Below are 11,513 nucleotides of genomic sequence, written 5' to 3' on the forward strand. Positions count from 1 at the left end.
CAGCAAGGAGAACAGCAGGCACAGCAACAGTGACAGGCTCCAAGACACACCGTTGCCCCCGCTCCTCCCAATTCCTTTAGCCACTACTCCCAAACACTCTGTTTTTAGGATGGAAAATGGATTCTAGTTGGGCACCCAGGCTCAAAGCAGGAGAAAGGCATCGAGGGAGTCAAGCACTGCTACCTCTGCAGCTATGCTGCATATTGCAGCTCGCTTGCCCCAGGGACATGCTTGGGAAAGGCTTTGATGACAGTAGGGGCAGAGGCTCTCTCTCACTCTCGCTGGAGACCTCCTGCCTCTCCCAGACTCTGCACACACACACACACAGTCCCCATATCTCAGAGCCCACAACTCTGATCAGGCATTCAGGATGCTCTGGGCACACAGAGAGGTGCCTGACAGCAGGTGTAGTCACGCTCGGCTTGTGCCAGCCGCAGGAGGAGGTTTCATGTGAAGGAAAGGGCTTCAAGGTCACTATGTGAATCTGGCACTGTGAGAACAGCCCCTGTTCCTTGGCCTTGGTGGCAGGAAGAGGGGGGCTGCCCTTCTGCTTGCAAGGCAGCATCCTTTCCAGGCCAAGAAAGAGCTCCTCTCTGTTGAGTCCCCTCTCACTGCATACTCCCTGGCCTCTGGAAACAGCCCGCGTTGTGGCCCAAAGGGCAGGCAAACACCTCCCTCTTGCAAAGGCTTCACAAGAGCATGCAGACCTCTCCTCAGCCTCACAACATGTCCTTAGACTCCTAGCCCTGCTGTCGGCAGGTAGAAACAATCCTGCTTACTTTCGGCTATGGGGAATTGTGGAAAGGCCCCTGTGTCTGGGAAGCAGGATTTGACTTTCCCAAGGGTCTCCACCTGGGAAGCAGTGTCAGCAGAAACAGGAAGCCAACAGGAGGCTCTCCCAACCACTTGCTCTGTGCTGTCCATCCAGCCAGAGATTACTAGTTGTTGCAGTATGGGATGAAAGGCATTCAGAGTCACTAGGGCCATGATGTCCAAGGGAAACATGCATCTGCAAGACCAACAAGGCTACAGGCTCACCCTCACACACAGCTCCAAGCATCTCACCTGCTATGAGGCTCCTTCCCCTTGCCTTGCTCCCCAGTGCCTTCCTCCACACTAGGAGCTGCTAGTCTGGCTGGAGGCTGCCTCTCTCGGACGAGGAGGCGCAGGGTAGGAACATCCCCTGTAAGCAGCAGACAAGAAAACCCTTCAGAACACCGCCGGGGTGGCCATCTGTATAGCAGTGATGTGCAGCACCGCTCCAGTCAGTGATAGACCTGTGAAGCCTCAAGGGGATTCCTTTGAAGCCATGTTTCCAAGGCACTCTGAGGCCCTCCCTCACTCTGGCTCCTGTCCAGCTCTTCATTTCTAGCCTAAAACACCCTTTCCTGTGGGAGTGCTTTTCTACTGCTCTACCCTGTCCACACCAGGAACAGTGGGGCTCGCAGGGATGTGCTGGTGACCTAAGAGAGACTCTTTGGGGCCCTAACTTCACACGAGGGAAACAGAGCCTGCGATACTTCGTCGGATCTCACAGGCCAGGAATCAGCTGCTCCATTACCTTTCTCAGCTTTGAGATCAGGTCTTCCCTCTTTCCCTTTCTGAGGTGGCCTTGGAGCTCTCACACACGGCTTCTCAGGGGAAGTCTCCAGCTCAAGCCTGGAGACAGAAAAAAGGGGCTCCGCTGTGATGGAAGGGCACCACATTTCCACTGCAGCCCCTCCTTTGCAAATTATGCTCACCATAGGCACACAGGCGCATGCCAGAGCTGTTAGGAACCCCACCCTTTCCCAAGTAGAATATACAGAATATGCCAGATTGTGGAGGACTGCTGTAGGAAATGCAGTAACTCAGTGCAGACCCGGCCGTTGGAAGGCGTTAGTCCCAAATCACTTCCTGAGCAGCCTTCGCCAACCCTCGCAGCACAGCACTCCCACACACGCAGTGAGAAGCTGCTTGCTGGGTCAGCTGGAGGCTAAGAAGCAAGCAAACATACTCACTTGGGAAGGACAACGCCAGGCCCAGCAAGGGCCTGAGCAGCAACCTTTCTGATGGCTGTGAGGGCTGAATCGCTTATATCTGGCACCTGCAAAGGTGAGAGACTCAGGTGAGATGCTGCCAAGCAAAAGATCTCGTTGCTCACAAGGGCAGCAAACGTTTCCACTGCTCAGAGAAGAAGCTGCCTCTCAGAAACTCTGAAACAAACCCGCCTGTTTCTCACGGCTGCCCCCCAATTGGACAGAATAGCATCTGCAGGGGAATGCAGGAGAAGGACAAATCACACTGCCGGGCTTTCGGCAAGGTCGAGAATGAAGAACCTGAGTTAGGAGAGCAGGTCTTTCCCAACGGGGAAGTCAATGGAGGGAGGCACAGGCAAAAAAAGCATTCCCCTCCAATCTAGGAAATGGGCAGTGTTGTCCAGCTAAGGAGAGAGAGAGCACCACAGGTACACCAGGGGCAGCTACATCTGCCCGTAAAGGGCAGGGTAATCCTCACACTCTCCGCTGACCCCTGTCTGCTGCAAGTCTTCCCCTCCGCCCCATTCAGACCTGAAATGAATCTGAACAAGACTGAAGAACACTTTTTTCCTGCTGCCCCGTCATCGACATGAGCATGAACAGAAGCTCTCCAGCTTCCACCCCACACAGGCCCAGCAGTTAACTTCCCACCAGAAACAGGGCCCCATGCAGGCATCTTCTGCTGTGTCCACAGAGAAGGCAGCAGCAACAGATGTGCTGCAAAAGCAGAGCACAGCTGGCATCTTGGAAAGCAAGCCCTGGACTAGGTCACTCAGAGCTCAAAGGAGCGCAGGGGAAGGGCTCTGGTACAGCCACTGCCCAGGGGACGATGCTTTCCCACAATTCCGGCTGCCACAGGAAGGGCCCCAAGCAGCAGCACCTACCTTCCCTGCCCTCTGAGGGCCTGCACTCACAGCACGTGCAGCTGGCCATCTGACTTCCTCAGGCTGAAGCACACTGCAAACAGACACCGCGGGGAGGTGGCATGAGCACAGGGGGAGTTGGGCCTCCATCCCGCGCTCGCAGGATGGGCACCTCCTTCGGCAGCCAAAGGACATGGGTTCCACTCACTGCCCTCATCGGAGGTGGAGATCATGCCCTGCCAAGTCATGCAAGGCTGCACAACATGCCTGAAGGAAAGCTAGCAAAGCTCAGGCTGCCCACACCAAGGCTTTCTCTCCATGCAGCAAGGAGAACAGCAGGCACAGCAACAGTGACAGGCTCCAAGACACACCGTTGCCCCCTCTCCTCCCAATTCCTTTAGCCACTGCTCCCAAACACTCTGTTTTTAGGATGGAACATGGATTCTAGTTGGGCACCCAGGCTCAAAGCAGGAGAAAGGCATCGAGGGAGTCAAGCACTGCTACCTCTGCAGCTATGCTGCATATTGCAGCTCGCTTGCCCCAGGGACATGCTTGAGAAAGGCTTTGATGACAGTAGGGGCAGAGGCTCTCTCTCACTCTCGCTGGAGACCTCCCTCCTCTCCCAGACTCTGCACACACACACACACAGTCACCATATCTCAGAGCCCACAACTCTGATCAGGCATTCAGGATGCTCTGGGCACACAGAGAGGTGCCTGACAGCAGGTGTAGTCACGCTCGGCTTGTGCCAGCCGCAGGAGGAGGTTTCATGTGAAGGAAAGGGCTTCAAGGTCACTATGTGAATCTGGCACTGTGAGAACAGCCCCTGCTCCTTGGCCTTGGTGGCAGGAAGAGGGGGGCTGCCCTTCTGCTTGCAAGGCAGCATCCTTTCCAGGTCAAGAAAGAGCTCCTCTCTGTTGAGTCCCCTCTCACTGCATACTCCCTGGCCTCTGGAAACAGCCCGCGTTGTGGCCCAAAGGGCAGGCAAACACCTCCCTCTTGCAAAGGCTTCACAAGAGCATGCAGACCTCTCCTCAGCCTCACAACATGTCCTTAGACTCCTAGCCCTGCTGTCGGCAGGTAGAAACAATCCTGCTTACTTTCGGCTATGGGGAATTGTGGAAAGGCCCCTGTGTCTGGGAAGCAGGATTTGACTTTCCCAAGGGTCTCCATCCGGGAAGCAGTGTCAGCAGAAACAGGAAGCCAACAGGAGGCTCTCCCAACCACTTGCTCTGTGCTGTCCATCCAGCCAGAGATTACTAGTTGTTGCAGTATGGGATGAAAGGCATTCAGAGTCACTAGGGCCATGATGTCCAAGGGAAACATGCATCTGCAAGACCAACAAGGCTACAGGCTCACCCTCACACACAGCTCCAAGCATCTCACCTGCTATGAGGCTCCTTCCCCTTGCCTTGCTCCCCGGTGCCTTCCTCCACACTAGGAGCTGCTAGTCTGGCTGGAGGCTGCCTCTCTCGGACGAGGAGGCGCAGGGTAGGAACATCCCCTGTAAGCAGCAGACAAGAAAACCCTTCAGAACACCGCCGGGGTGGCCATCTGTATAGCAGTGATGTGCAGCACCGCTCCAGTCAGTGATAGACCTGTGAAGCCTCAAGGGGATTCCTTTGAAGCCATGTTTCCAAGGCACTCTGAGCCCCTCCCTCACTCTGGCTCCTGTCCAGCTCTTCATTTCTAGCCTAAAACACCCTTTCCTGTGGGAGTGCTTTTCTACTGCTCTACCCTGTCCACACCAGGAACAGTGGGGCTCGCAGGGATGTGCTGGTGACCTAAGAGAGACTCTTTGGGGCCCTAACTTCACACGAGGGAAACAGAGCCTGCGATACTTCGTCGGATCTCACAGGCCAGGAATCAGCTGCTCCATTACCTTTCTCAGCTTTGAGATCAGGTCTTCCCTCTTTCCCTTTCTGAGGTGGCCTTGGAGCTCTCACACACGGCTTCTCAGGGGAAGTCTCCAGCTCAAGCCTGGAGACAGAAAAAAGGGGCTCTGCTGTGATGGAAGGGCACCACATTTCCACTGCAGCCCCTCCTTTGCAAATTATGCTCACCATAGGCACACAGGCGCATGCCAGAGCTGTTAGGAACCCCACCCTTTCCCAAGTAGAATATACAGAATATGCCAGATTGTGGAGGACTGCTGTAGGAAATGCAGTAACTCAGTGCAGACCCGGCCGTTGGAAGGCGTTAGTCCCAAATCACTTCCTGAGCAGCCTTCGCCAACCCTCGCAGCACAGCACTCCCACACACGCAGTGAGAAGCTGCTTGCTGGGTCAGCTGGAGGCTAAGAAGCAAGCAAACATACTCACTTGGGAAGGACAATGCCAGGCCCAGCAAGGGCCTGAGCAGCAACCTTTCTGATGGCTGTGAGGGCTGAATCGCTTATATCTGGCACCTGCAAAGGTGAGAGACTCAGGTGAGATGCTGCCAAGCAAAAGATCTCGTTGCTCACAAGGGCAGCAAACGTTTCCACTGCTCAGAGAAGAAGCTGCCTCTCAGAAACTCTGAAACAAACCCGCCTGTTTCTCACGGCTGCCCCCCAATTGGACAGAATAGCATCTGCAGGGGAATGCAGGAGAAGGACAAATCACACTGCCGGGCTTTCGGCAAGGTCGAGAATGAAGAACCTGAGTTAGGAGAGCAGGTCTTTCCCAACGGGGAAGTCAATGGAGGGAGGCACAGGCAAAAAAAGCATTCCCCTCCAATCTAGGAAATGGGCAGTGTTGTCCAGCTAAGGAGAGAGAGAGCACCACAGGTACACCAGGGGCAGCTACATCTGCCCGTAAAGGGCAGGGTAATCCTCACACTCTCCGCTGACCCCTGTCTGCTGCAAGTCTTCCCCTCCGCCCCATTCAGACCTGAAATGAATCTGAACAAGACTGAAGAACACTTTTTTCCTGCTGCCCCATCATCGACATGAGCATGAACAGAAGCTCTCCAGCTTCCACCCCACACAGGCCCAGCAGTTAACTTCCCACCAGAAACAGGGCCCCATGCAGGCATCTTCTGCTGTGTCCACAGAGAAGGCAGCAGCAACAGATGTGCTGCAAAAGCAGAGCACAGCTGGCATCTTGGAAAGCAAGCCCTGGACTAGGTCACTCAGAGCTCAAAGGAGCGCAGGGAAAGGGCTCTGGTACAGCCACTGCCCAGGGGACGATGCTTTCCCACAATTCCGGCTGCCACAGGAAGGGCCCCAAGCAGCAGCACCTACCTTCCCTGCCCTCTGAGGGCCTGCACTCACAGCACGTGCAGCTGGCCATCTGACTTCCTCAGGCTGAAGCACACTGCAAACAGACACCGCGGGGAGGTGGCATGAGCACAGGGGGAGTTGGGCCTCCATCCCGCGCTCGCAGGATGGGCACCTCCTTCGGCAGCCAAAGGACATGGGTTCCACTCACTGCCCTCATCGGAGGTGGAGATCATGCCCTGCCAAGTCATGCAAGGCTGCACAACATGCCTGAAGGAAAGCTAGCAAAGCTCAGGCTGCCCACACCAAGGCTTTCTCTCCATGCAGCAAGGAGAACAGCAGGCACAGCAACAGTGACAGGCTCCAAGACACACCGTTGCCCCCTCTCCTCCCAATTCCTTTAGCCACTGCTCCCAAACACTCTGTTTTTAGGATGGAACATGGATTCTAGTTGGGCACCCAGGCTCAAAGCAGGAGAAAGGCATCGAGGGAGTCAAGCACTGCTACCTCTGCAGCTATGCTGCATATTGCAGCTCGCTTGCCCCAGGGACATGCTTGAGAAAGGCTTTGATGACAGTAGGGGCAGAGGCTCTCTCTCACTCTCGCTGGAGACCTCCTGCCTCTCCCAGACTCTGCACACACACACACACAGGCCCCTTATCTCAGAGCCCACAACTCTGATCAGGCATTCAGGATGCTCTGGGCACACAGAGAGGTGCCTGACAGCAGGTGTAGTCACGCTCGGCTTGTGCCAGCCGCAGGAGGAGGTTTCATGTGAAGGAAAGGGCTTCAAGGTCACTATGTGAATCTGGCACTGTGAGAACAGCCCCTGCTCCTTGGCCTTGGTGGCAGGAAGAGGGGGGCTGCCCTTCTGCTTGCAAGGCAGCATCCTTTCCAGGTCAAGAAAGAGCTCCTCTCTGTTGAGTCCCCTCTCACTGCATACTCCCTGGCCTCTGGAAACAGCCCGCGTTGTGGCCCAAAGGGCAGGCAAACACCTCCCTCTTGCAAAGGCTTCACAAGAGCATGCAGACCTCTCCTCAGCCTCACAACATGTCCTTAGACTCCTAGCCCTGCTGTCGGCAGGTAGAAACAATCCTGCTTACTTTCGGCTATGGGGAATTGTGGAAAGGCCCCCGTGTCTGGGAAGCAGGATTTGACTTTCCCAAGGGTCTCCACCTGGGAAGCAGTGTCAGCAGAAACAGGAAGCCAACAGGAGGCTCTCCCAACCACTTGCTCTGTGCTGTCCATCCAGCCAGAGATTACTAGTTGTTGCAGTATGGGATGAAAGGCATTCAGAGTCACTAGGGCCATGATGTCCAAGGGAAACATGCATCTGCAAGACCAACAAGGCTACAGGCTCACCCTCACACACAGCTCCAAGCATCTCACCTGCTATGAGGCTCCTTCCCCTTGCCTTGCTCCCCGGTGCCTTCCTCCACACTAGGAGCTGCTAGTCTGGCTGGAGGCTGCCTCTCTCGGACGAGGAGGCGCAGGGTAGGAACATCCCCTGTAAGCAGCAGACAAGAAAACCCTTCAGAACACCGCCGGGGTGGCCATCTGTATAGCAGTGATGTGCAGCACCGCTCCAGTCAGTGATAGACCTGTGAAGCCTCAAGGGGATTCCTTTGAAGCCATGTTTCCAAGGCACTCTGAGGCCCTCCCTCACTCTGGCTCCTGTCCAGCTCTTCATTTCTAGCCTAAAACACCCTTTCCTGTGGGAGTGCTTTTCTACTGCTCTACCCTGTCCACACCAGGAACAGTGGGGCTCGCAGGGATGTGCTGGTGACCTAAGAGAGACTCTTTGGGGCCCTAACTTCACACGAGGGAAACAGAGCCTGCGATACTTCGTCGGATCTCACAGGCCAGGAATCAGCTGCTCCATTACCTTTCTCAGCTTTGAGATCAGGTCTTCCCTCTTTCCCTTTCTGAGGTGGCCTTGGAGCTCTCACACACGGCTTCTCAGGGGAAGTCTCCAGCTCAAGCCTGGAGACAGGAAAAAAGGCTCCGCTGTGATGGAAGGGCACCACATTTCCACTGCAGCCCCTCCTTTGCAAATTATGCTCACCATGGGCACACAGGCGCATGCCAGAGCTGTTAGGAACCCCACCCTTTCCCAAGTAGAATATACAGAATATGCCAGATTGTGGAGGACTGCTGCAGGAAATGCAGTAACTCAGTGCAGACCCGGCCGTTGGAAGGCGTTAGTCCCAAATCACTTCCTGAGCAGCCTTCGCCAACCCTCGCAGCACAGCACTCCCACACACGCAGTGAGAAGCTGCTTGCTGGGTCAGCTGGAGGCTAAGAAGCAAGCAAACATACTCACTTGGGAAGGACAATGACACAGCCTGAGCGGGTCTGGGAAGCAGCTGTTTCGGTGCCTGTGAGGACTGAATTGCTCATCTCAGGCATCTGCAAAAGTGAGAGACACATGTGAGATGCTGCCAAGCAAAGGATCTCATTGCTCACAAGGGCAGCAAACGTTTCCACTGCTCAGAGAAGAAGCTGCCTCTCAGAAACTCTGAAACAAACCTGCCTGTTTCTCACGGCTGCCCCCCAATTGGACAGAATAGCAGCTTCAGGGGAATGCAGGAGAAGGAGAAATAACACTGCCGGGATTTTGGCAGGGGCAAGAATCAAGAGCATCGCTTGTTAGAGTAGTTCTTTCCTAACAGGGAAGTCAAGGCAGGCAAGCACAGGGGAAGGCCTTTCACTAGCCTGTCCTCCTGGTCTCTGCATTCTGTCTGCCCATTTGGGCTGCCTGCTCGTGAGCTGAGGACAAAGCATGCATGTGTAGGCTCAACCCCAAAGTCTCTCCAGAGATTCCAGTGGCTTTCTCTGCAGTGTGGAGGAATAGAGACACAGAGCCTCTCCTTTCCCTAGAAAGGGGAAAGCTCATAAAGTTCAATAAGGGCAAGTGCAGAGTCCCGCACTTAGGGAGAAATAACTCCATGCACCAGTACAGGCTGGGGGCTGCCCTACTGGAAAGCAGCTTTGCAGAGAAGGACCTGGGAGTGCTGGTGCACAACAAGTTGACCACGAGCCAGCAATGTGGCCTGGTTGCCGGGAAGGCCAATGGTATCCTTGGGTGCATTGGGAAGAATGTTGCCAGCAAGTGGTGATCCTGCCCCTGTACTCAGCCCTGGGGAGGCCTCGAGTACTGCATCTAGTTCTGGGCTCCCCAGTACAAGAGAGACATGGAGCTACTGGAGAGAGTCCAGTGTAGGGCTACAGAGATGATCAGAGGACTGGAGCTTCTGCCCTCTGAGGAACGGCTGCAAGAGCTGGGCCTCTTTAGCCTGGGGAAGAGAAGACTGAGGGGGGATTTTATCAATGTGCACAAGTACCTGAAGGGAGGGTGTCAAGGGGATGTGGACAAACTCTTTTCAGTTGCCCTGTGTGACAGGACAAGAGGCAATGGGCAAGAACTGAAACACAGGAAGTTGCGCCTGAATATGAGGAGGAATTTCTTTCCTGTGAGAGTGACAGAGCACTGGAACAGGTTGCCCAGGGAGGTTGTGGAGTCTCCTTCTCTGGAGAGATTCAAAACACGCCTGGATGCAACCCTGGCTAACATGTTCTAGGTGACCCTGCTTAAGCAGGGAGGTTGGCCTAGATGATCTCCAGAGGTCTTTTCCAGCCTTACCCATTCTGTGATTCTGTGATTCCCCTGTACAGTTAGTAACAACGGGCACAAACTGAACCACAGGAAGTTCCGCCTGAATGTAAGGAGGAATTTCTTTCCTGTGAGAGTGCCAAACTTCTGGAGTATGTTCAAGGAGCAGTGGAGGGTCCTGGTCTGGGACCCACTGCAACAAAGGTTGCAGAAAAGGCCCTGGCCAAGAGAATGGACTGAAAAGATCTCACGGACTGGGACAGAAGGAAAACACAGAGCTGGCAAGTAGGGCTAGGCTACAGCCTGCTTGCATCTGCAGCTTAGCCCTTGAGGGGCTCAGCCTGCTTTCACAGCTGTGCTTCCCAGCTGCACCTGAATGCCCAGGCTGAAGGACAGGCCTGCACTAGGGACCTGGGGAAGGGCAAGGGACTGCAGCAGCTTCCTTGGTGGCACACAGCAGTAACGTTCTACAGCCTCGGGTGAAACTGCTGAACTCCCTGCTCCACAATCCCAAACACAGCCAAAAGAGGCCCGGAGTCAAATGTAATCCTGACCTCAAGGGGTGCTAAATCCTGGCTTTCTGGAAGACTTCTGGAGGAAATCTAATGGGAAAAAAAAAACTACACAAGACCTGCCCTTCTCTTGGACTCTTTGCTGGGCATTCAGACACGGGATCCTGGGCTGCGTGTCTCTCTGCTTGGACCCAGGACAGCTCTTCCCAGGGTCTTCTATGTTACTGAGTCTGGGCAGGGAGCTGGCACTGCTCGAGACTAGGACTGCCTGCCTGTCCAGACAGGTTGTGGCAGGCCACGGGAAAGACATTCACCTGGACTTTGCTAGGGTTTCCAAAGAGCAAGAAAGCTGGAGACATGGAAAACTTACCCCAAGAAGAGCTTCTACCAGCTGTTCCTGCCCATTCAGCCTTTGCAGAAGGCCTTTGTAAAATCCCATTTTCACCTTCTTGCCCTGGATGACAAGCATGCCAATGCCCTTCAAAACAAGAGCAACGTTCTTCCCACTCACAAGGCAGCAGGAGAGAAGGTACATGGTCTCTTCTATGCAAGCCTCCACTGTTTTCCGATCAACGGAGAAGGCCGAGGCTATGCGAGCATACTTCAGGGGCTCAGCTTGCTTATGACCTAGGCAACAACAACAGAGCAACGCAGTCACCAACACAGGACTGCAGCAGGCTCAAGCAGAGTGTTGGCAACTTGAAGCTCTCCCAGCAAGACCATGCTCCAGCGCTGTTTTCTTCAGCCCTCTGGGAAAGTCCATAAAGGAGGCTGATGTCATCCCTCCCTGGCAGAAGTTCAAAACTCTCTGCAGCCTCATAGGCCAAGGGTACAGTGATGCTTCCTTCCTGGCCAAAGCAGAAAGAAAGAGTCTCAGCCATCTCTGATGACCAGGAAGCAGGATGGCAGGACAAGGAGAGGAGAGAAGGGGTCAGTTCCCAGGAGAACGCAGTGGTCACCAAAGCACACGATCCCACAGGATGATGTGAGATCTCATTAATTGTGCCCACACACTCCGGGCATGTCAGGTTTGAAGAGACTTAGCTGTGCTGCATCACAGTGGGTGCAATGAAGAAGGAAAACACATGGACTGCACAACAGCCCTTAGTCTTACCGGGTCAGTCTTCATTAGAGATGAATATTAATTAATCATAATCATCACCTTAAACTTTCTGGTTGCCCCCAGGCCCTCAGAACTGCACGGTGCATCCTTCCCCTCCACCTCCCAGCCCCGCCCCCCAACCTCCCCCACACACACACTAGAGTTCCCTTCTGTCGCAAGGCTCTCTGTGGCTGGCTTCTACCCAC

This window comes from Rhea pennata, unplaced genomic scaffold (genome assembly GCF_028389875.1).
Source record: "Rhea pennata isolate bPtePen1 unplaced genomic scaffold, bPtePen1.pri scaffold_26, whole genome shotgun sequence".
Classification (NCBI taxonomy): domain Eukaryota; kingdom Metazoa; phylum Chordata; class Aves; order Rheiformes; family Rheidae; genus Rhea; species Rhea pennata.